This window comes from Tiliqua scincoides, chromosome 12, assembly GCF_035046505.1.
Source record: "Tiliqua scincoides isolate rTilSci1 chromosome 12, rTilSci1.hap2, whole genome shotgun sequence".
Classification (NCBI taxonomy): domain Eukaryota; kingdom Metazoa; phylum Chordata; class Lepidosauria; order Squamata; family Scincidae; genus Tiliqua; species Tiliqua scincoides.
The window spans coordinates 16,597,057-16,621,483 of NC_089832.1; the positions used below are offsets into that span (position 1 = coordinate 16,597,057).

Sequence of the window (24,427 nt, forward strand, 5' to 3'; positions counted from 1 at the left end):
ACAAGTTGTTTCCACACACACAAAGGCTGTGAACGATTACACAAGTAGCACAGTTACTGAGGGCAGGGGAAAAAATATTTTGCAATGCATTGAACCAACAGGGGACTGTGCATCATTCAATATTTACTGTAACTGTAGCTTGAGATTCTGTTGTCAGGGACAGCATTTGTTTACTCTTGTTAATGATTTATTCTCGTCAAGATCCACCTTCCACCAGCTTTCAGAAAAACGAAGACCAGCGCGTGTAATAATAGTTATAATTATCAGTGGGATCAAATGCACATTTATAAAAAGAAGTGTTGGGGTGGAAAAACATGTTTCTTTCTCATAATCGAATGGGTGGCGCTTTGCAACAACAAGGCAAACACACCTGGGTCACATCCAGTGCAGTTGTAGGCAACTCCCAAACACATGTTATGGGGAGATGAACCATAGGGCTGTGTCAGTGTGGTTGACTGAGTTATGCACCCTCAAGTCTCCCCAATATCAGGGGGATTCTCATGGCCAAATGGCATGTGGCAGGGCCGTTGCGTTCTGGTTAAATGCGTCCCAGTATTGGACATTTGCATCCATTCTTTTTGCATGCTGGACATCTGTGTTCCAATATATGTATATAGTGGGCGCTCAGTATCTGCAGAGGATCTGTTCAAGGACACACACCCCCATACCGTATTCTGCAGACAATGAAATCCGCCTCCCCCTGCCTACCCTTTCCGCAAGCCAATGCGAGCATCCGAGGGGAAGCCGGCACAGAGGCTTATGTCAGCCTCCACAGCCTCTTGGGCTTCCCTTTGAGGAGGCACAAATATGCTTTATGGCACGTTTACGACCCTCCCAGGCCAGGTGCAAGGGACTTGTGCAGGTCGAAGTGGTTTCTAGGATTGCGTCCATAAGAACATAAGACGAGCCCCACTGGATCAGGCCAAAGGCCCATCTAGTCCATCTTCCTGTATCTTACAGTGTCCCACCAAATGCTTCAGGGAACCCACTAGCCAACAGACACAACCTGCATCCTGCTGCCTTCTTCTGCATCTGGCAATCAGCCTACCCCCACCTTGCACAAACCTACCATGACTTGTAACCCGTGATGAACTTTCCTTCCAGAAATTTGTCCTCTCCTCTCTTAAAGGCATCTAGGCAAGATGCTATCACTACTTCCTGTGGCAAGGAGTTCCACAGACTAAGGAGACTAAGGACAAGGAGGTCCTCGAGAACACACCTAAAAAATGCTCCAGAATAAAACCTTTGAGAAAAATAGAAGGCATCTGAAGATACTTCATTTAAATAGATCCAATCAGGCGTTCTATGTATACCAAAGCTGGCTTTCACATTTGGCACATGCATACATTCACACACATGCACACACCTGGCAAGCTGGGTGGGGAATTGCATGTACCAATGGGTTCTGTGATCTCCCCTCTTCTGTGCTGTCTGTGGGGCTATCTGTGTGTATATCACTTCAACAAGCTCAAACCCTACCAATTGACTTTCAAGAGGGGACAAAAGTGGAGGGGGGGAAGAGTCAGCCCTCCCTCCCCCACTCCTCCTTCCCCCACAAAACAGCTGACTTGTGGAATGTGAACTAATAAAAGGGCTATGCTCTGTCGTTAGCGGCGCACCAGCTGCTCCTCACACACGCCGTTGGCTTGAAGCCAACCTGGGAAAAACAGGAAACAGTTAAAACAACCCCCCAAAGGTTTATTAAAACAAACAGGCCTTTGCCTGCTTCTGGAAAGTGTAGAGACACAGAGCTATCCCTGCCTGGACTTTGTAGAGGAGAACATTCTAGAATTGTGTGGACCAGAACAGTGTCAATTCCATTTTTGCACATGCCGGATTCACTCCCAGCAAGAAAGGCACCCAAAGGATATCCCAGTCAGAATGCTCAGGGAGATGAATTATGATGCTGATCACTGGATGATGTGAAATAGCCCCTTTGAATGTACCAAAGAGCTGCAGGAAGCCTTGCGCATGCATCAGGTTTCCAAATGTGCATACTGAAGACAACGTCCGTCACAAGGGGAACTCGTGGACCAATGACTTCTGAGTCATTGGTTGGGTTCCAAACAAGGTTTAATGGCGAAACCTCAAAGCACAGGAACGAATTGTGCCTTTGGGTCTGTCACCCAGGGACTGAGTATCTGGAGCAGACGTTCTCAAACGTTTTAGCACTGGGACCCACTTTTTAGAATGACAATCTGTCATGGGATAAGAATAGGCCCTCAGTTTGGCTGTACTTGTCGTAAGAGGCGACTAAACAGCCACCGGGTAGATGGGACTCGTCAGCCTGGGAAGGCAGCTTATCTGAGAGAAGGAAAACTCTGATCCCAAACCTCCACTGCCTTGTGGCTACATCCAGTTATGGAAAAGGCTTCAGGAGTCAACCTCCAGGCAAAATCCGGAGCCGAAGTCCCTGAGGCAGTTCATGGCTGAACACAGTCACGTTCTGGCAACTCCTGCGACGCCGCTGGAACCAACTGTATTGGCTTCTGCCTTTCCATTGGACCATTTCAGCGACGTGGAGAGGGGGGATTTGCTGCATGGGTAACAGCCTATCCTCCATGCCTACTTTACCCAGGCTTCGCGCACTGGAGAGGACACTCTGTTCCAGAGCCACCATTCAGAGCGTGACACCATGGTCTTCCGAGACTGAAGGATGCCAACAATCTATCAAGACCCACCGGAAGTGATGTTTTTAACCTGAAGTGATGTCATGGCCAGAAGTGACATCATCAAGCAGGATGTGCAGTCATTATGATGCCGGAGCCCACTGATTTCCTAAGAATGCAGCAATATGTTGGGTTATTTGTCAGCCATTTTCCAATCAGAAAGAAAGGGGGAAAGAAGCCTATTTGCAATCTTGACACAAGCAAAACAACCACACAGCTCTCCCCCTTTCCAGTGTTCCATCTTCCCATATTTTCAATGGTGGCTGCGCTAGGTGCTACGCGACCCACCTAGTCGCGTCCTGACCCACTGTTTGAGAAATGCTGATCTAGAGGGAAGCACCTTCTGGTCTTTGTCATGGGGGCAGAGGGCTGCAACCCCTGGAAGGTGGCCCCCTTCCTCCCAGTAATAGAATCTTGGAAAATGGAAGACCACCCTCATCCATCAGCAAGGGCCGCTGGTTTGGTATATCAAAGACGCCAGCCACCCAGATGGTGGACTCACTCAGCATTACTAGAGATGCTACTATGGAGTGCAAAAAAGGAACACAGAGTAGCAGCGACATTGTTATGCAACACTCCGAGTTGTGCTGCCTCTGTGTCCCCACCATAGAAATTGGCACTGGGGTGCAGCAAAAACACTTCCATACCAGTTGGGGAACTGAAGGAATTCAACTATCCCAAATGTGACGGTGCAGATAAGGCCTCACCTAAGTCCTATAGCGATTGTTACCAGTTTGCCATCTTAATCTGCCTGGCTGGGGACTTTATTGACTTGATTGGCTGGGAGAGGTTTATTTGATGGCCTGGTATCCAACCTTCAGGAAGTGGCACTCCTCAAAGCCAGAGGGAGGGGCAGAGTTTTGAATAGGGGGTGAGAGGAATGGGAGCTGCGAGTTGGCGGAAGGTGAAGAAAGGCAGGGTGTAAGCGCTGTCCCTGGGAAAGGGAAGCAGAGCTGGTGGATTTACTGCCTGCTAAAGGAGTGTCTGTTCCCTTCCAATAGGCTCTGTTTCCACAGTTGAAAATAGAACAAATAATGACAGAGACACCGTAAATCTCCAGCACTCTCTCAGCCAAAGGGGACTAAAACGATGTACGTTTGAAGGAATTGGGGAAGTTGTCCCAGTACGCTATGGGTTCCTGAAAAGATACCATGATATTTATCACCTGGGCATTCATCAACCAGCTTGGCATGGAAGGGGTTAAGGTCCAAACTAAGCATAACCAGGAACACATAGACCTTTTCTCTTCTGTTGTTTTCTAATAGCATGCCATAGGGGGCATAGAATGGCACGAAAGCATGGGAAGCTTTTTCAGTGCTAAAAAAGCTCCATAGGTTTGGAAATGGCACAGTTTGGCTACAAAAGGGTGGGAACCCTGATTTGGGGCTTTTTTTGTTTTTAAAGGGATTTAAATTCATACTCCGGTATCTGCTGGCATCCGCAGTGAGTCAAATCCGTGGATGCCGGACCCACAGATATAGGGGTCTGGCTCTCTTCACTCTCCTCTCTCTCTGGTTCTGGCAGTTGATAACCTGGCCATGCCCTGATTGGCTGCTGCTGCTGCTCCTACTGGGCTCACAGCTGCCCCATTTGTCTCCAATTCAGGGAGTAGGAGGTGGAGTGGGAACGGAAGTGGCAGCTAACTGCTGGGTAAGGGGGGGCATTAAGCCAGTCACTCCAGTTGCCAGGAGGTCCTGCTGTGGCCTTGTTGATACAAGATTGGAAACAGCATACAAGTTTTTCTTTGCCGCTTCAATTGATGTGGGAATCAACTGCTGATGTTTGACTATGGGCGCAATCCTCACCCACTTTCCAGTGCCAACATAATAATAATAATAATAATTACTGATATTTATATACTGCTGTCGTACCCCTGCCCATAAGGGCAGCGCCAGTTTAGTAGACAGGTGTGTAGGTTCTGTCCAGTGCCGCTGAGACCGAATGAGCAGACACTGAAAGGTGGAAGGCTATGAAGGTTCTTTATTCAACAAGACATGTCTGTGACCTTTGAGAGCTTGCACACTCAAATTCAAAGGCAATTCTTTGGGCTTTTGATGCCCCTTTTTATACATTTCGGTTGTTATTCAAAACACAATCCCCCAAAAAGGGTGTTAACCTTCCCTGGTAACGTTCCACTGATCTTCTCATGCACTCGGCGCCTGCCCCTCTTCACTGTCCTCCTCATGGCTCTTGACCCCCACCTTCCAACAGGGAAGTAGTCTGGTTTCGGTCTGCCTGTTGAACATGTCCTGCTATTTCTGTTTTTAGCTATGATGATGCTGTTGTCTGCGGTTTTGGTTAGCTGTCAGCAAAGGGTCTTTCAATAATAAAATTTGCAAGGCAGCAAGTCCGGAGCTTTTCTTTTAAGTTCATACTTTGCCTGTCTTCGTTCTGCACCCCCTTCCTCTGTCCTGTATTGATGGTTGTTACAGGTTACTTTGGGAGGAAAGAAGGGGGTCCAAGACACCCAATCAGGTAACACCGCCTTTCTGGTCATCAGATTCCTCCTCTGACTTTATTCAAGGCGTTTCACATAGGCAGGCTATCTCTAAACCCCCAAGGGGATTTTTACAATCATAGAAAGGTTCTATCTTTCAAGATCCACACAGCATTTCAGATCAATCTTTCATGGTCTGGTCTCAGTTCTGGCCCCCAGTTGCCTCCCACGCTGGCTGACAAGCAGCTCCTTCGTCAGTCACTTGAAGGGCAGCCAAGGGCAACTTAAGGGCAATGCAGCTCCAAGGTAAGGGAACAAACATTCCCTTACTTTGAGGAGGCCTCTGTGAGTGCCATGGGCACAGCTATGCCAGTGCTGGAAAGTGGGTTAGGATTAGGGCCAAAGATGGTGCAAATGCACTTCTTGGTCATCCCACAGTATACTGTTAACCTTTGAATCAGAACTGAGCCCGTCCTTTGGGAATGATAGGCCAGCATTCCTGGGGCTTTCTGGAGGAGGTATGTAACTACTCTGTGCCCGATGAAACTGAATCAGTTTCTCTGTGATCTCTGCACAAAAAAGAAAGTGATCTCATCATACCACTGGTAGAGTTCAACTTTGTTCTGAGTCATCGTGACAAAGTTTGTGCAGCCAGCTAGATCATATGCAGGAATCAACAGTCGAGAAAGGAAAAGACCTTCAAAGCACCCAGCTTTGAAGGAAGCCATGCTCAGGATGTCAAAATAACCTTATGTCACATCAAAGTGAGAGGCCAACTGAATGCAAACATTACACTGTGTCCTTGAATCTGTGGCCCTGATAAGCAAGAGGCCATAAAGAAATAAAACTAAGAGAGACATACTCATGGGCTCCGATCCAGCCCAAAGCTTTTTGTGACTAACTCTCCAATCCTATGCATACTTTCCTGGAAGTAAGCCCCACTGATCACATCCATCCCCATGACGTAAACTTGCATAGACTTGCGTTGTAAGTCCCATGAAAACCATTGGAGCAAGTTCATTGGTTGGCAACCTTCAGTCTCGAAAGACTATGGTATAAGCCTGCAGCACCCAGTATTCCCAGGCGGTCTCCCATCCAAGTACTGACCAGGCCTGACCCTGCTTAGCTTCCGAGATCATGGTATAAGCCTGCAGCACCCAGTATTCCCAGGCGGTCTCCCATCCAAGTACTCACCAGGCCTGACCCTGCTTAGCTTCCGAGATCATGGTATAAGCCTACAGCACCCGGTATTCCCAGGCGGTCTCCCATCCAAGTACTAACCAGGCCTGACCCTGCTTAGCTTCCAAGATCAGACGAGATCGGGAACGTGCAGGGTAACAGTTACTGCTAACGTAAATCACATTGTGGATGGCAACTCCTCCCCACTCCCCCATTGGCAAATGGAGAGGGGATTTGTACTGGCTCACCAGTATGGGAGATTAACCTGGTCAAGCAGGATTCTAATAAGTGAGGGTCCCTGGCCAACCTTTGACCCTGGTCCACAGTCTGGTCACTTCTTGCCTTGATGATAACAGTGCACCTCACTTGGGCTCTTCAAGCTGGGTCCCATGTTATGGGTTAAAGATCGAGGTGGCCCCAGCTCTTGACAGCAGCAATTAGACATATTGAAAGTGCCTGGACCCTTGAAATTTCATTGAGTTCCTTTGATAGTTGCAGAAACATTGCTCATCGCCATTGTTCGTGTGTTTGGGCACGTCGGATCGTTCTGTCAAGCAGGAAAAAAACAAAACAAATGTTGATGTTCGGATTTTAACTAGCGCCACGTCACCGTGAGTCAACTGATGTGGTAGTTCACTTCTCACGCAAGTGGTCTCTTATGCAAGCATCAGAGGAAGCACATTACGATTCTAGCTCTGCCTACTCAGAAGTAAGCCCCACTGAATGCAGTGTGAGTTGATCCTAGCTAAGGGCCCAAGCCTATCTAACTTTCCGGCGCTGATGCAGCTCCACAATAAGGGAACAAACATCTTTTACCTTGAGGACGCCTCCCCAACATTATGCAGTATTCACCTTGTTGCTCATGGTAAGTACCGTAGAGGGAAGGCCTGCTTATACTGAACATTGGAACACCTGCAGTACTTACCATCCCACTGCCCCCCTTGGCTACACTACTGAGGAGATCATCTGGGAACTCTATGTGTAGGCTACAGTAACACACAAAATGTACCAGGACTAGTCTCAACTAGGAAAACCACAAATCTCCCAAGCCTGTTGAGAATTTCTGGTTCTCACTTGTGCAAACACGAAAGTCCAGAGCATTGCTGGTGATTCCAGTTCTGACTAGTAAGAACTAGGAAGTGCTATACCCAAATGCACAGCGCGGTTGCATTCTGACTGGTAAGAACTAGAATCTCCAAAGACGCTTTGGCCATAATCCTAACCCACTTTCCAACACTGACATAAGGGCAATGCAACTCTGAGGTAAGGGAACAAACACTGCCTTAAGGACGCCTCTGTGACTGCCCCCTAACTGCAGGATGCAGCACATGCCCCACTGGCACAGCTGTGCCAGGGCTGGGAAGTTGGTTAGAATTGTGCCCTTTAGCACTTTGAGTTCTGATAGGTCAGAATGCAAATCTCCCCAGACACTTGGGCATCTCCTGTTTTTCCAAGTAGGAACACGTAGAGATGGATTCTCGGTTTTGATGGAAACGAATGGCGTCGCTAGGGGGGGTGCCAAGGTGCAGGTTACACTGGGTGACATGCTTGGGGAGGGGGGTTGCTCAGTTTTACTTTAAAAAAAAACATTTTTCAAAGAGGATCACAACACTGGTGACATCCGCAGATAGTGAAACCTGTGGATACCGAGCCTGCAGGTAGGGTGGGTTCATGTACTTATTTGTTTAGCCATTTTCAACCACTATGCCATGGCACACTGGTGTGCCGTGAATGGTCTTCAGGTGTGCCATGAGAGTTTGGGGGAGGGTCATTTGTTAGTAGGTCCAATAGGGATGTGAGCCCCCTACCAAAAGCATGGTGTGCCTTGTCAATTGTCAAAAAACTGATGGTGTGCCTTGGCAATTTTAATACCTTGTCAGTGTGCCGTGAGTCAGAAAAGGTTGAAAATCACTGGTTTAGAATTTTTCAGCTGTAGGTTCTCAGAATGCTTTGCACAAGAAAATCTGAAAAGAAAACTGTTAAAATGTCTTAATTCTGATGTTTTCGCTCTAGTTACTTGCATGGCCTTCCTTGAAGAGAAGCAAAGTGATATTGTGGTCCGTTTCCAAATGCCAATTACTCCACTCCTTGATGTCTCTTTAACTTGGATTGAGGTTTCTTCTCTGAGGACACACAGGAAACACTTGAGCTCAGCTGCTTGCCTAGACATGCTAATTACTCATTTTGGTTCCTGATGACAAACGTATTCTACTGGGCTTTCTTCCTATGGGGTTTTTTGGGGGGGAAGGGGGCAAAAATTGATGTTGCATCACCCACTAGGAATGTGTCTTTCACAATTCCACAACCACTTTCCTCTCTGCTGCCTTTTTTTGGTTTTAATTTTGCTGTAGGAAAATATGATTCGCAAAGTACGGAGAGCCTAATTTAAAGGTCAATCTTCCTTTTGTAATGCAGGCATCTCGATTGATCACTAACACACACGAAGAGCCCTGCTGGATCAGGCCAGAGGGAACGCATCTAGTCCAGCATTCTGTTTCTCACAGTGGCCGAACAAGGAAGCTGGAGAGAAAGGCAAACTCCTTTGTTATTGCTGCCCCACAGCTGATATTCAGAGCCATACTGAACCTGGAGGTAGTGCATCATGACTGGAAACCATTGATAGTCCTATTCGCCATTTAATTTGTGTCATTCCCTTTGAAAGCCATCAGAGCAAGTGCCCATAACCACATCTTGTGGTCATAGATTCACCATGAACTCTGAAAAAGCGCATAGCTAATGCGATTTGCTAAACACTCATCTTGTGTCTGTCCTAAATCTTACTGCAGTCTGTTTCATTGGATGTCCCTTTGGTTCTAGTGTTGAATGGGGGGAGGGGGTTTAAACCCGATGTGAACCTGTTGGTCTCTGAGACTGAAATCCTATACACATGTCCTGGAGTAAGCCCCATTGAATGCAGTGGGACGTAAAGTCAGAGCAGGGCATGCATTGGATTATGCTTTTGGTCAAGTAGTGGCTAATCTAAATGGCAGCAGTCCTCTGAAGTCTCAGCCGAAGGCCTTTTCCATCTGGTAACTCACCTCTCTAACTGGAGATGCTGTGAATTGAAGCCAGGACCTTCTGTCTGCAAATAGGTGCAGTACCATAAGAACATAAGAACATAAGAACAGCCCCACTGGATCAGGCCATAGGCCCATCTAGTCCAGCTTCCTGTATCTCACAGCGGCCCACCAAATGCCCCAGGGAGCACACCAGATAACAAGAGATCTCATGCTGGTGCCCTCCCTTGCATCTGGCATTCTGACATAACCCATTTCTAAAATCAGGAGGTTGCGCATACACATCATGGCTTGTACCCCATAATGGATTTTTCCTCCAGAAACTTGTCCAATCCCCTTTTAAAGGCGTCTAGGCTAGACGCCAGCACCACATCCTGTGGCAAGGAGTTCCACAGACCGACCACATGCTGAGTAAAGAAATAATTTCTTTTGTCTGTCCTAACCCGCCCAACACTCAATTTTAGTGGATGTCCCCTGGTTTTGGTATTACGTGAGAGTGTAAAGAGCATCTCCCTATCCACTCTGTCCATCCCCTGCATAATTTTGTATGTCTCAATCATGTCCCCCCTCAGGCGTCTCTTTTCTAGGCTGAAGAGGCCCAAACGCCGTAGCCTTTCCTCATAAGGAAGGTGCCCCAGCCCCATAATCATCTTAGTCGCTCTCTTTTGCACCTTTTCCATTTCCACTATGTCTTTTTTGAGATGCGGTGACCAGAACTGGACACAATACTCCAGGTGTGGCCTTACCATAGATTTGTACAACGGCATTATAATATTAGCCGTTTTGTTCTCAATACCCTTCCTAATGATCCCAAGCATAGAATTGGCCTTCTTAACTGCCGGCACACATTGGGTCGACACTTTCATCGACCTGTCCACCACCACCCCAAGATCCCTCTCCTGATCTGTCACAGACAGCTCAGAACCCATCAGCCTATATCTAAAGTTTTGATTTTTTACCCCAATGTGCATGACTTTACACTTACTGACATTGAAGCGCATCTGCCATTTTGCTGCCCATTCTGCCAGTCTGGAGAGATCCTTCTGGAGCTCCTCACAATCACTTCTGGTCTTCACCCCTCGGAAAAGTTTGGTGTCGCCTGCAAACTTAGCCACTTCACTGCTCAACCCTGTCTCCAGGTCATTTATGATGAGGTTGAAAAGCAACGGTCCCAGGACAGATCCTTGGGGCACACCGCTTTTCACCTCTCTCCATTGTGAAAATTGCCCATTGACATCCACTCTCTGCTTCCTGGCCTCCAACCAGTTCTCAATCCATGAGATGACCTGTCCTCTAATTCCCTGACTGTGGGGTTTTTTCAGTAGCCTTTGGTGAGGGACCGTGTCAAACGCCTTCTGAAAGTCCAGATATATAATGTCCACGGGTTCTCCCAAATCCACATGCCTATTGACCTTTTCAAAGAATTCTATAAGGTTCGTGAGGAAGCCATGCTGACTCTCCCTCAGCAATGCCTGTTCATCTATGTGTTTTGAGATCCTATCTTTGATGAGGCATGCCACCATCTTACCCAGTATGGATGTTAGGCTGACCGGGCTACAGTTTCTCGGGTCCCCCCTCTTTCCCTTTTTAAAGATAGGCATGACATTTGCTATCCTCCAATCTTCTGGCACCGTGGCCGTTTTGAGGGACAAGTTGCATACCTTAGTCAAGAGATCTGCAACTTCATTCTTCAATTCCTTAATAACTCTTGGGTGGATGCCATCAGGGCCTGGTGACTTATTGATCGAGCTATACCAACGAGCTATGGCAGCAGTTCTCAGAACTGTTGGTCCAGAACCCACCAGTGAGGTCTTGACTCAATTTTTGGTGGTTCACTAAATGGACAGGGCATATTAGGTTCTGTGCGTCAAGGGTTAAACAAGCTGCTATGGGGGGGGTTAGTGCTACTGCTCAATCACCATTATAGCCACACTTTTTGGCATTTATAAATCAGGCAGCAATCTCTAGGGCCTCTAAAAAGATTGAGAACCACTGAGCTATGGGGTCTTCCCCCCAGTTGATCTGACTGGTGGAACAATTTTGAAACTCCCTCGTTTGAGTGCCTTTGAGACATTTTTCCATGCCTACTTATCTGTGAGCAGCTCCCCCCCAAGAGTGGGGATGTTGGGGAGCCCAATCCTACTGAAATCCCTGTGCAGTGATGCAGTGGCACCGGAATGGCTTCCAATGCATCCTGGAGGGGATTTTAAGCTGCTGAAGGCCTCCTCGAGGTAACAGGACGTTTATCCCCTTGCTCTGGGGTAAACCCCAGCAACTGCTATGGGACAACTCAGACCTGTGCCACCTCAATCATTGGCTGCGTTGCTCCATGAAGGCAGATCAAGCTTAGGAAGGAGCTTGGCGCTGCCGCCCAGACCTGATCCACCTTTCTCTCCACCACTGTCACCACCCCGTTTGGTCAGGGTTAGGGGTCCCAGATAAGGGCAATCCTGCCAGAGACTTTGGCTTGGGACCAAGCCCCCTCCCCCAGTCTTTAGGTGTAGTGGTCTGGGAATTGGACTTAGACCTGGAAGATCCAGGTTCAAATCTCCCCTCAGCCACGAAGCTTCCTGGGTGACCTTGGGCCAGTCACTTTCTCTCAGCCTCGCCCACCTCACAGGGTTGTTGTGAGGACAAAAGGAGGGGAGAAGCTGTGTACACCGCCCTGAGCTCTTTGGAGGAAGGGCGGTATAAAAATGTGAAAAATAAATAAATAAATAAATAACACAACCAGATCGCCGCAAAATCCCACATGCCGTCCACATTTCCTTGCTCTGAACTGGAAATGCTTCGAACGATTAAAGCGAGCCTGAGACAAATGGCTTCTGAAGTTATTGTCGGCGTAGTTCACATGCAGTCTTGGCTTGGGAGGCGAAGTCAGGTTTTATCCCGAGAGCAGACTGACCCCAGCATTGTGTTTCCTGTCTCGGCCATCCATCACTTTGATATGCGCTCATAAAAAAAATAAATCCCAAGACGTATGTCTGTGGCAGCTTGTTGCAGCCTGCTGTGGAGTGCGCCAGCATCCGTGTCTCACATGGGGAGGAGAACGGATGACGCTGCTTCTTTCCCACCCGCCTGGGTTGCTGTTCCACACACTTAAGAACATAAGAACATAAGAACAGCCCCACTGGATCAGGCCATAGGCCCATCTAGTCCAGCTTCCTGTATCTCACAGCGGTCCACCAAATGCCCCAGGGAGCACACCAGATAACAAGAGACCTGCAAGGCTTCCTGGAATTGTAGTTAAGAACATAAGAATAGCCCCACTGGATCAGGCCATAGGCCCATCTAGTCCAGCTTCCTGGATCTCACAGCGGCCCACCAAATGCCCCAGGGAGCACACCAGATAACAAGAGACCTGCAAGGCTTCCTGGGAATTGTAGTTAAGAACATAAGAACAGCCCCACTGGATCAGGCCATAGGCCCATCTAGTCCAGCTTCCTGGATCTCACAGCGGCCCACCAAATGCCCCAGGGAGCACACCAGATAACAAGAGACCTGCAAGGCTTCCTGGAATTGTAGTTAAGAACATAAGAACAGCCCCACTGGATCAGGGCATAGACCCATCTAGTCCAGCTTCCTGTGTCTCACAGTGGCCCACCATATGCCCCAGGGAGCACACCAGATAACAAGAGACTATGGGAGCCCTGAGATCCCGCAGGAGAAGGAACTTTCAGCTGCCAAGTACAACTCATTCAAGTACAGGAGCTCTGAGAAGTCACCCTGGCAGACGAAAACATGATGTGGCCGCTTTGGGGGGGGGGGGAATTCCACAGCTCCCTGGTTGTTTTCCATGGCTCTCTGAGGATACACGGCTCACAGTTTGGGAACCACTGTCCTGGGGCTAACCTACCTCACTGGGAGGGCTATTGCAGGGATGATAGGAAGATAGGGTGCTCAGCTCTCCAGGACTGGCCTAGAGTCTCCAGGGATCAGTGTCGATCTCTGGTTGAGTACTGAAAGCAATCCTGGAGATTTTAACAGGACTTCCTGGAATTTCATGTTGGGGGAAAAATATCTCTGGGAATAGCTATAGTCAGAATTGGCAACCATAGGGGGGACCTGAGCTCCTTCAGGGAAGAGTGGTATTAAAATACAAAAAAGAAAACCCACAAATCTCTCTTGCTGTGGAAATTCTTTGTGAATTTTTTAAAGTGAAAAGCTCTGTGTGTGGGTGTGTGTTTGAATGCATCCTAAACAATAATGATCATGCATAATATACTACTATACTGATTGGCGCTATATAAATAAACGAGAATCTCCAGGTAGGAAAATTCATTCATTCATTTATTTTCTGTGTTTTATCCTGCTTTTCTCCCCATCCAGTGTTCAAAGCATCCCAGATTCAGGCATTGTTCGAAATGCAAACTTTATGTGCAGTTCTTTCCACTCTATTTCAGAGAGGCCGTATAATTGATATGCTTTCCTGGGCAAGGTGCGCGGAGTGCCAGAGTCTCGCTGTTCAAACTCAGATCTAGATGCAAGTCTCGCTTTCAACATTCCCACCATAAAGACAGGACATGCCCTGTTCTATAGTATAAGAATGTGGTCCTCTTCTTTTTTAGTGGCAAGGGTAGAACATGATGTACCAGAAAGTATTTTAAAAGATCCTGTTGGCATGGAAACTAGATTTTTGTTCCCCCTTCACAACCTCTTCCTGAACTACCCGGTGTAACGTTAAGTTTTGATTTGAAACTGCCCTGTGAATAATACAGCAATCGGGGTGGGGAGGCAAAAGTTGTTGCAGCAGCCACAATATCAGCACTAAACATGCTTTCTTTCTTCTTAGCATCTTTTCCGGTCCAAATTCTCATTACTTTGCTGACCCGTGAACATATTTTGCCACTCTTAAGAGGACCATTGAGCCAGTACGTCTGTGTAAACCAGTGTTTCTCAAACTGTGGGTCGGGACCCACTAGGTGGGTCGCAAGCCAATTTCAGGCGAGCCCATTCATTTCAATATTTTATTTTTAATGTATTAGACTTGATGCTACCATAGTATGTGACTGCATCTGGGGAAATGTTACAGACCTGCACTTTTAACAAGCTACTATGTATATTCTTTTAACAATGTTAGTAAATGGAACTTACTCCTCGGTAAGGGTGGGTAGGATTGTTAAAAATTTTCCTGCTTGATGATGTCACTTCCTTGATGATGTCACTGCTCATGACATCACTTCCAGTGGGTCCTGACAGATTCTCATGCTAAAAAGTTAGTCCCAGTGCTAAATGTGTGAGAACCACTGGTGTAAACCGTTCAATTCTGAGTGACTTAAATTCTAACTTTGTAATATTCATTCCACATTATGGTACTAATATTATTATTATTATTATTATTATTATTATTATTATTATTATTAGCCAGGGATGTGCTGGAGTCCCTGCACCCAAGTTACGAGTCTGGTCACGAGTTGCAAACCCTCCTGACTCAACTCGTGAATCATAATGGGTGGTTGTCGCAATTCAGCTTGAGCCACTTAGAGAGTAATTTTGACTCCAGTCCAAATCATTACAAGAAACGGGTCCCTGCGCAAGTCAGGTGTGACTCTGCAGAAAAAATGGAGATGCTGATGTGGGGGGGGGGGGTCGGAGTTTTCATTTAACACTCCCCTGATGCTCCCATCCCATCTGCAGTCCACAAGGCATTGAAGTCCTTCACTTCAACCACCAATTTCATTTCATTTATGCAAACAAAAAGAGCTGAACTGTTCTTTGAGTAGCAGTGCAGAAAAACAATTGGTTCAATGCAAACTGACTCACAAGGTCTGAAGGCGTCCTTCTATTGCAAGGAAATGCCTCCCCCTGTGGTTTCCCACACCCTTTGCCACCTTCCTGGGCTTGTATCCAGAAGTTCGTTCCTACTGCAAGAACCTCCTCTCCCCTCTTCCTCCCTGCTCCATTAGGGTCCTCCTTCTACCCTCCCTCATCTAGAAAAAAAAAAATCAAGCCACCCATCATTCGTCCAAGCCTCCATTCCTAGATGGAATGGAGCCACCTCCCCCACGTCCTGGCTGCCCTCGCTTTCTTCTGCCTCCAGCCTCGTGCAGCCAGCCCTCCCCCCAAAAAACCCTCCTTCTTCACACCTGCTTGTTAGAGTGCTTGCCCACCAAGCACAGAGAGGAAGCTGTTTGGAGGGCATGCGCGCAGAAGCAGGTATGAAAGAGGTAGCAGTTAGGAGGGCTTGCACAACAGTAAGAGCCACTGGAAGTATATGGTTAGCTGCTGTCCACGATTTCGGGTATCCGCGGCGGCAGCAGGAATGCATCCCTTGCAGATATGGAGGGACGACTGTACTTACCTGCACACTGCATGAAGTCTTGGCAAGAACAAAATGGCCTGTGTGAAAGCAAAGGGAAAGAGAGAAGGAAGGAGGGAGTGATGTACAAACATTAACAAAGAAGGAGACGTCATGTGGTAGGTTGAGCTTGTCAGTTAGTGGGAAGATGACATGGCCCCAAAGCGATATTCCCATATTGTCTAACTTATTATACGGGTCATAGCCGGGTATTTCGTAGCCTAGAGAGCCAACGCTTTTGATGGCGGTTTCATATGGCACATTGTAAACAGACTGATGTTTGATTTTTCAGCAACCTTGTGGCTATATATCACTGCTAAAGTCTACAGGAAAGGCTGTGTCCTCCGGGCTCATAAAGCATGATATACAGAGAGCCTTTTTCACACAGTGATCTGAAGCTGCCTGGCGGAAAATAGAAAATGGCAATCATCTCTCTCGAATGACGGAGGCTCTTTGTGGATGGCTGCTGACCTGGGTCTTCTTATGCCTGTGCATCAACCGCCAAGGTGCAGCAGACCTGATCTGGAGGGAGTGGAGGATTTAGAGCTCTACGTTTCTCTTTGCAGCACCCGTCAGAAAGAAATATGAGTGTTCCTTTTTGTTCCACAAAGATAGATGGGTCTTCCCCCAGGAGAACAATGTTCAGTACAGAGAACTCTCTGTCCAGGAGGCTCACGTTAGACAGAGCATGTGCGCATCCTATGATTAACGGAAGTTTATACATACCCATTGTCACATGGTGGTCACAGAAATGTCCCACCCTTACGAAATGCTCAGAACTCCTTTGCTGTCCTCACCAGTTTTGCAGAGGCCTTGAGCACATTTTACCTCAAGGTCAGCCCCCCCTAAGCCTTCAGTTAAGCCTTTTTCATCTTAGGCCATCAGCGGCAAACCTATGGGCCCCAGCACCCATAACCACTTTTGAATGGTTACAACTGAGTCCATGTCGCTCCGCCCCGTGGCCTTGCGTTCACATTTATAGCTTTTCTCCGCTATCGTGAGGCTACTCATATACCTTGATATACCTGCGCACCTCTGGAGCCGGGAGGCCATGTCGAGGGTTTGGCAGGAACATCTTGAGCGCCGAGCCGTTAAGCAAAAAAATTGGCACTATGAAAACGAATCACATATAGAAGAACCAACAGCCATTGCTTAAAAAAGAACAATAGCGTTCGATAGAGGCGATGCCATGGTAACAACCCAAGCATCATTGGAGGAAGGGTGGATAATAATAGCTGATACTCTAAGCAATCTCATCTGAAAGCATACATCTAAATTGTAATTATTAAATGCCAACATAGGGCGCAATCCTAACCCCTTACGTCTGTGCTTTCCAACACTGGCACAGTGGTGCCAATGGGACATGTGCTGCATCCTGCAGTTGGGTGTCACTCACGGAAGCCTCCTCAAAGTCAGGGAATGTTTGTTCCCTTACCTCAGAGCTGCATTGGTCTTATGTCAGTGCTGGAAAGCACTGACATAAGGGGTTAGGATTGCGCGCGTAGATGTTAAAGAACACCAACGTCATTGTACAACCAGAAACTTGCTGCATGACTGAGGGAGGACTCTTGGCCAGGACGTCACACATGGCCCGTGGACACCCAATGGCCAGCAGTAAGCACTGCATGTCACAAAACACCCTTTAAGCATAGCCCCCCCCCCCATTGTCTGGCATCTGTGATTCTGTTATGCCATTGGCTGATTTGCTGTGATGTCACAATGAGACTTTGCAAGGAGCTGTGACCAAATCGTGTGGTTGGGGGCTAACGGAGTGGGTTTCTCCTGCAGAGAAATAGGTGCCCCTAAACATGACTGGGTAACGTGAAGCATCCTTGTGAGCTGGTACTAACTGGCAGTGAAAGGATGACATGACCACGTCATTGCCAATTATTTCCAGCATGTGAGCTACAGCTCAGAGTAGCCGCTTCTTCGCCCTGCTCCAAGTTCTGCAGTGACCCCCGCTCTGAGCTCTGCGGTGGCCTTGCTGCTGCTGAACTTGAAGTGGGTCAAAGAAGCGGCAACTCCAAGCTTGGGTGAGTAGCTATGCTCTCACAAGCATAGCTCATGAAAACAGGAAGCAGTGAGGTCAAAGGCAGCCAATGTGGCGCAAGGGTAACACCAATCAGGGTACCCACCTGACTTAGCCAGAGGAGCTTCTCTCTGCATAGCAGCAGAGCTGTCATCCTGGATGAGTCCCTTGTGGCATCCCCTCCTGCCCTGGGGTAGACCATTCAAGGCTAATTCCCCCCGCTTGCTATGCCACTACGTTCAACATTCTGCACGCACACACCCCACCCTTCTCACCTTTGGTTGTGAGTGTGGTCCCCTGTTTCAAGGTGGAGTTTGAGGTGGGTTCCAACCTAGACCAGCTGAAGACTGTTGAGCAGTGTTTCAGAATCAGTGGTACTTGTACCACCAGTGGAACTTGAGGTGGTGCCTAGCGATTCCAAAGGGACGCCCAGGCCCCTACCACCTGGCAGAAAGACCAGCCGCTCACTGCAATAAGCAGTGGTGCAAGGCTTGGCTCAATGGGTAGAGCTCCAGCATGCGCTTTTTGCGCACTTGAAAAAGTCCTCCCGTCTGCTCTGAGCCTCTTACCAGTGTTGCGTCACGTCAGGCCTCCCAATCCGGTGATGACATCGTCGCCAGTTATTTCCAGTGGTCCTTCCATAAGGTGGACCATGTGGAGTGGTGTGGTGAGGGACATGGTTGGCAACCTTCAGTCTCGAAAGACTATGGTATAAGCCTGCAGCACCCGGTATTCCCAGGCGGTCTCCCATCCAAGTACTAACCAGGCCTGACCCTGCTTAGCTTCCCAGATCATGGTATAAGCCTACAGCACCCGGTATTCCCAGGTGGTCTCCCATCCAAGTACTAACCAGGCCTGACCCTGCTTAGCTTCCCAGATCATGGTATAAGCCTATAGCACCCGCTATTCCCAGGCGGTCTCCCATCCAAGTACTAACCAGGCCGGACTCTGCTTAGCTTCTGAGATCATGGTATAAGCCTACGGCACCCAGTATTCCCAGGCAGTCTCCCATCCAAGTACTAAACAGGCCTGACCCTGCTTAGCTTCCAAGATCATGGTATAAGCCTACAGCACCCGGTATTCCCAGGTGGTCTCCCATCCAAGTACTAACCAGGCCTGACCCTGCTTAGCTTCCAAGATCATGGTATAAGCCTACAGCACCCGGTATTCCCAGATGGTCTCCCATCCAGGTACTAACCAGGCCTGACTCTGCTTAGCTTCTGAGATCATGGTATAAGCCTACAGCACCCAGTATTCCCAGGCGGTCTCCCATCCAAGTACTAACCAGGCCTGACTCTGCTTAGCTTCTGAGATCATGGTATAAGCCTACAGCACCCAGTATTCCCAGGTGGTCTCCCATCCAAGTACTAACCAGGCCTGACCCTGCTTAGCTTCCGAGATCATGGTATAAGCCTACAGCACCCGGTATTCCCAGGCGGTCTCCCATCCAAGTACTAACCAGGCCTGACTCTGCTTAGCTTCTGAGATCATGGTATAAGCCTACAGCACCCAGTATTCCCAGGTGGTCTCCCATCCAAGTACTAACCAGGCCTGACCCTGCTTAGCTTCCAAGATCATGGTATAAGCCTACAGCACCCAGTATTCCCAGGCGGTCTCCCATCCAAGTACTAACCAGGCCTGACTCTGCTTAGCTTCTGAGATCATGGTATAAGCCTACAGCACCCGGTATTCCCAGGTGGTCTCCCATCCAAGTACTAACCAGGCCTGACCCTGCTTAGCTTCCGAGATCATGGTATAAGCCTACAGCACCCAGTATTCCCAGGCGGTCTCCCATCCAAGTACTAACCAGGCCTGACTCTGCTTAGCTTCTGAGATCATGGTATAAGCCTACAGCACCCGGTATTCCCAGGCGGTCTCCCATCCAGGTACTAACCAGGCCTGACCCTGCTTAGCTTCCAAGATCAGACAAGATCGGGCAAATACTGAGAAATGCTGGACTAGGCTAGATCATGACATGAACTTCCAAGAAAAAGTGCTTGAAAGAAACCACAGCATTAAAAAAAAGAGAGAGAGAAACTTTTTTTGGTTGCAAATTCTGGCAAAACAGGCATAGACATGAATAATCAAACAGTAGCTGAAAGATTAGTCAGGTCGTTTGCTCCTCTTGTCATCATCATTAGTAATGTTTAGTCATCCTCTCTTGTGTCATGGTGACATTTTCGCTTTTCTGGGCTTGGTGGAAGCAGCCAGCGTCATTTGGCTCTGTCAGGCAGTTAGCAGTTTAGAGTGTGATCATAAAATGTGTGTATGGGGGGGGGGGGGAGAAAGGCAGAAATAGCAGCTGGAGGAGGGTGACACAGTAACGGAAAGAGCATATCCGCAAGGATGGAAAGCGGAGGGACAGATCCCTGCTGGGACTCCGGGGTGTGCCTGAATTTTGCAATCTCCACAGTGGTCCGGCGTTGCTGTCACTGCCCACGATGACTCCAATGTTGAGTGGAAGGGGCAGCACATTACGGTGCATGAGATACGATGTCACCCCCCCTCTAGCTACACTACTGGCTGTAGCTGCAGGTGACAGCAGGACAGAGGACCTGTGTCTGTCTGCTGCCTGGTTTCCAGGAACCCTGTACAGGTAGATGACACAGGCATGCGCTTTCCCAAGCATGGGAGGAGTGCGCCATCACTGGGTGAGCTGCACTGTTCTAGATTAAGGGTACCATCCTAACCAGGTCTACTCAGAAGCAAGTCCTATTTTGTTCAGTGGGGCTTAGGAAAGTGTGGTTAGGATTGCAGCCTCAAATAAAGGGGTACAAGTCATAGTAGGTCTGTGCAAGCTCTTGGTTTTAGAGGCAGGCTACCTCTGATTTCCAGATGTAGGGGAGGGCACCGGGACGCAGGTTGTGCCTGTTGTCTTGTGTGATCCCTGGGGCATTTGGTGGGCTGCTGTGAGATACAGGAAGCTGGACTAGATGGGCCTTTGGCCTGATCCAGCGGGGCTGTTCTTAGGTTCTCAACTACAATTCCCAGGAAGCCTTGCAGGTCTCTTGTTATCTGGTGTGCTCCCTGGGGCATTTGGTGGGCCACTGTGAGATACAGGAAGCTGGACTAGATGGGCCTTTGGCCTGATCCAGCGGGGCTGTTCTTAGGTTCTTAACTACAATTCGCAGGAAGCCTTGCAGGTCTCTTGTTATCTGGTGTGCTCCCTGGGGCATTTGGTGGGCCGCTGTGAGATACAGGAAGCTCGTCTAGATGGGTCTTTGGCCTGATCCAGCGGGGCTCTTCTTAGGTTCTTAGTAAATGGGGGTGACACCAACCCTAGTGATGCCACTGCAGTTGCGCGTATGATATCATCCTTCCATTGCGCTACCCCAGCTCTGGTTTTAATGCTCAGCTCCTACAATCAGTCACGAGCAAAACAGCCTCCCAAAAACAAACACAAGGGAAGGGTAATAGCTTTAACACCCTGATAATTTAAATGCTTGTCAGGTTAATGAGCAGTTGAGTGTGGGATGGCATTGTTTTCTTCTAGCTGTGACTAGCCCACAAGATGACTTCACCTCTTAAACTTCCTAATGAGGATGGTTTTCAATGCAGGAACCTTTTTAAAAAAAAAAAAAAAAAAAGCCATTTTCAGCTTAATAAAATCATCCCTAAGGAATGTGTTCAGATCCCTGGTTTAATCCCTGGATTAAATGTCAGATCCCTGTCAGATCCCTGGATTAATGTCAGTTCCATTTCATTCCTGTGAAGCCTGGGGGGCTGAGGGAGTTCAGGACCAGGCTTTTCAAAACTGTCGAGACGTTTGAGAGGAAGACGAGTGCTCGAAGTACGCTGCTTCTTCCATTCGCCAGAAGCGAACATGAGTCGAAATACACATTGATCACAAAGGTACTCCTTTAATATTCTGCACTCCGCTGGTGTGAAGCAGAGTGGCTGCAGCTGCAATCTTATACATCAGCCCTTTTCGACTGATGTGCTGTGGCACATTGGGTGTGCTGCAGAAGGTTCGCAGGTGTGCCACGGGAGCTTGGAACGCAACAGCTGAAACTCTTCCGGGTTCTACGGCTCTGTTTCTAGGGTAACTGTAGTAACAAATTGCCTTAGAGAAGACCATAGAGGTCAGCGCACCCTGAAAAGAAAAAAAAAATATTGACAATTGCTGTTAGCTGGGAGTGGGTTCCATTCAACCCAGTGGGGCTTACTTCTGAGTAGACATGCACAGGCTTACATTGCAAAACACTGATGGCTGAATCCGAATCCTAATCACTCCCTGATGGCCAAATTGGGCATTGTCACTGCTACTGAAGGCCTGTGTGGGGAGCCCTGTGATGAGATTGTTCTGACCTCATCACTGATCTGTGATGCTCCCTCCTTGAATGTCGTTCGAGGGACAGAGGACAAGGTACCTCTCTATGGGACATGCTCTCTCAAGAAGCCCCAGACAGCCATGGTTCTTGCTGGCATTGCCTTTGCACCAGCAAGCAGGGCCTACAGGGTGTGGCAGTCGACAGGCAGCAAGAGGGCAGGGCAAACGCTATCATAATCAGAGGCATTTGGATCTAAGGGACACTGGCAGCCAAAGTTGCTGATAGGTTTATGAGGTCTTGGAATGTACATGAGTCAATACCTAGAGCTTTCCAACCTCCAGGGTAGAGAGCAGAACATAGATGCCAGAGACAAGCCACGGTTGCCCTTTACAAACATTAATGAACAAATGTGCAGCCAGAAGCAGCAGGCTTTGTCCCTTACTGCATGCAGTGACATAGCTAAGGGAGGGCAAGAGGTACATTGCCCTGGGTACCATACCTTGAGGGGGTACCAACCCACGCACCCAGTGGCAGATCTGTGGTGAAAAAATGGTCTTCTGAGGCTTGGGGAGATCACACGTGGACCCTCAGAAGGCCTCCTGGAGCCTTTCTAAGGCTTCCAAGAGGCCATCTGAGGGTGAAGACAAACCTGGAAAGGAGGCTCTGTGTGGGCAGTTTTGCTCTTTCTCACCGGGGGGGGGGAACCAGGAAGTGCCTTTCTAAGGCCCCACTGCATTGGGAAGAGAGTGAGATGTTGTGGGTGGGGGACGTTGGGGGGATGTTACTCCAGTGCCTTTGTCTCCGTGAACCTTTTAGCAGCTTTTCGAAGGATGCATTGCTCAGTTGCGGGTGTTTTTTGTTTCTGAGACGGCCGCTGGTCGCTTTTTTTTTTTCTGAATGAAGCCACTTCAGAGGCTCCCCCTGCATCTTGCTTCGGCTCAAGACAGGAAGGGAAAATGTATCCGTTTTCATCACGGATGGCAGAAGTCCAAGAGTATCTAACAGAGGAAGGAAGCAATCTTACCAGTCCTTCTGGTCCATTGATAAAATCGCAGAAGGAAATCATTCAGCTTTCAATGGGGAGAGGGGAAGTCTTAAAAGAAAAACTAGCAATTGCCTTGGGAGCTTTCAAGACCGCAGAAACGGCACATCCAAAGCGGGAAGCTTTCAGCCCGCTATGATGTGAGATCGGAGCCGAATTTTCTGTAGTCGGTGTAAGATCTGCGGCGGTTGCAAAATGTAAGATCGTGGATGATTCTCACTCCTTTAGAACCAGGACCCACTTTTTAGAATGAGAATCTGTCAGGACCCACCGGAAGTGATGTCATGACCGGAAGCGACATCATCAAGCAGGAGAATTTTGACAATCCTAGGCTGCAATCCTACCCACCCTTACCGAGGAGTCAGTCCCATTGACGATCATTGTTAAAAGCCTCTTCATAGTAGCCTTTTAAAAGCAAAGATCTGTGACATTTCCCCAAATGCAGTCGCATCCCTTGGTAGCATTAAGTCTAATATATTAAAAATAATATATTGAAATGAATTGGGACTCAACCAGTGGCGTTCCTGGGGGTCCCCAAGCCTGGGGCAACCCCCAGAATTCGGCCCCCCACACCCCGTTTTGCCTCCCTTCTCTGCCCCCTGTGCACGTGACCCGGAAGTAACTGCGGTGACATCATGGTCACCGCAATTACTTCCACACAGCTGCCTCCTCCATTCCCCCTTTGAAAACAAGGGGGAACAGAGGAGGCAGCTGAGGCCCCACCTTCTGCACTGCGGGGGTCTCCATGGCAGCGGTCTGGGGCTGCTCCCCTCCCAAAGTTGGAGGGGGCGTGCGCTGCTTCCGCTTCACCTCTGATGGACGCCCTCAGCGGTGGAGCAGGGCAACCAGGCCAGGAAGCAGCGCACGTCCCCTCTGAAGTTGGAGGGGGCGTGCGCCACTTCCGCTCTGCCCCTGAGGGACGCCCTCAGAGGCGGAGCAAGGGCTCCCAGGAGCATGCCCGGGAAGCAGCTGGACGCCGCCTCCCAGGCAGCATCTCAGCGCCGACTGGACCACCCCCTCCCCCCTCCTTTATAGGAGGAGACGAGATGGGTGCCCTAGAGCGTAAGTGCCTCTCTAGGGCGCCTGTCTCCTAGCCTCTTATAAAGGTGGAGGGGAGGGGCAGCTCCGCAGCACTCCTGGGCGCTCCTCCTGGCGGTGGCGGGCAAGGCAAGGCAAGGCTCCGATGTGCCCCTGGAGCGTCGGCGCCTGGGGCATTTGTCCCGCTTGCCCCCTAGGTACGCCAGTGGACCCACCTGAAATTGGCTTGCGACCCACCTAGTGGTGGGTTTGAGAAACTCTGTGTGAGATGATCAAGGGTCCAATCCTATCCAACTTTCTAGCTCTGATGCAGCTGCAGTACAGCCCCAAGGCAAAGGAACAGATGTTCCCTGACCTTGAGGGAGCCTCTGTGTTTGCCTCCCCACCACAGGACGCAAAGCACACCCCATTGGCATGGCTACATTGGCAAAGGAAAGTTGGATAGCA

The 24,427-nt window shown here is 48.9% G+C and overlaps 1 pseudogene; it reads right to left on the reverse strand.

Moving 5' to 3' along the window:
• Positions 1 to 6,338: 6,338 nt before the first annotated feature.
• On the reverse strand, positions 6,339 to 6,458 carry LOC136663435 (5S ribosomal RNA; annotated as a pseudogene).
• Between the last annotated feature and the right edge of the window lie 17,969 nt (positions 6,459 to 24,427).